This window comes from Helobdella robusta (assembly GCF_000326865.2).
Source record: "Helobdella robusta unplaced genomic scaffold HELROscaffold_10, whole genome shotgun sequence".
NCBI classification, from domain to species: domain Eukaryota; kingdom Metazoa; phylum Annelida; class Clitellata; order Rhynchobdellida; family Glossiphoniidae; genus Helobdella; species Helobdella robusta.
This window is the reverse complement of record NW_008703571.1, coordinates 3171509-3172339: the sequence shown is the minus strand read 5'-3', so window position 1 is coordinate 3172339 and position 831 is coordinate 3171509. Positions and strand designations below refer to the sequence as shown.

The following is an 831-nucleotide window of genomic DNA, read 5'->3' as shown; positions in this document are numbered from 1 at the left end:
CCAGTAGCTGTGGATTAGATGGGTTCACCAGTGTTCATTGCTTTGGTTTTGCTGATGTTGACTTTGAATCCATGATCGGCGAGTCTGGTGTTCCAATCTTCAAACATCTGTGCTGCATTCTGCTCAGACATGGCTGTTAAAACGATATCATCAGCATATACTAGATTCCAAATGTCACCAGTGCGTATCGGTTTTGTGATTTCTTCCATCACAGTTATAAATAACAGTGGACTGAGAATCGAGCCTTGGTGAACTCCAACACCGATGTCAAATGCATCTGTGTTTCCAACCGTTGTGCTGACGAGAGTCTTAGTATTCGTATACATTTCCATCACAAGTCGAACAAGATATTCTGGAATGAGTTGTCGACGTAGACTCCACCTGATTGCTTCACGGGGAACTTGATCAAATGCTTTTTCAAGGTCTACAAAAATGTGTGATAGTTGTTGATGCTTTGCGAGGTACTTCTCTTGCAGTTACCGAAGGATGTGAATTGCATCAATTGTTGATTTCCCCGCTAGAAAATCAAATTGATAATTTCCGATTGTGATGCACGACGTTAATCTTCTCTCAATGATTTTCTAAACAATTTTCAGGGAGTATTCTAACAGACGTATACCCCTGTATGATGAACAGTTCAATGGATCACCTTCATTCAGTTGGCATTGAGCAATTTCTCCAGATTTCACTGCAAAGCTGTAGTAACGTTTGGATACCTGCAGTACCAGGTGCTTTGATAATGTCATTTGTGAGTCCAGAGGGCCCTGCTGCCTTTCCATCCTTCATAGCTTTCAGAGCTTCTGTAAGCTCCTCTACAGTGATGTCGGAATC

The 831-nt window shown here is 41.9% G+C and overlaps 1 protein-coding gene across 1 annotated transcript in view; it reads right to left on the bottom strand.

Annotated features, from left to right (window-relative positions):
- The window catches only part of HELRODRAFT_166779 (hypothetical protein), a gene marked incomplete at both ends in the record, with an annotated part of 1746 nt that overhangs the window by 276 nt on the left and 639 nt on the right, over window positions 1-831 (bottom strand). The gene's annotated exons all lie outside the window — the stretch shown is intronic.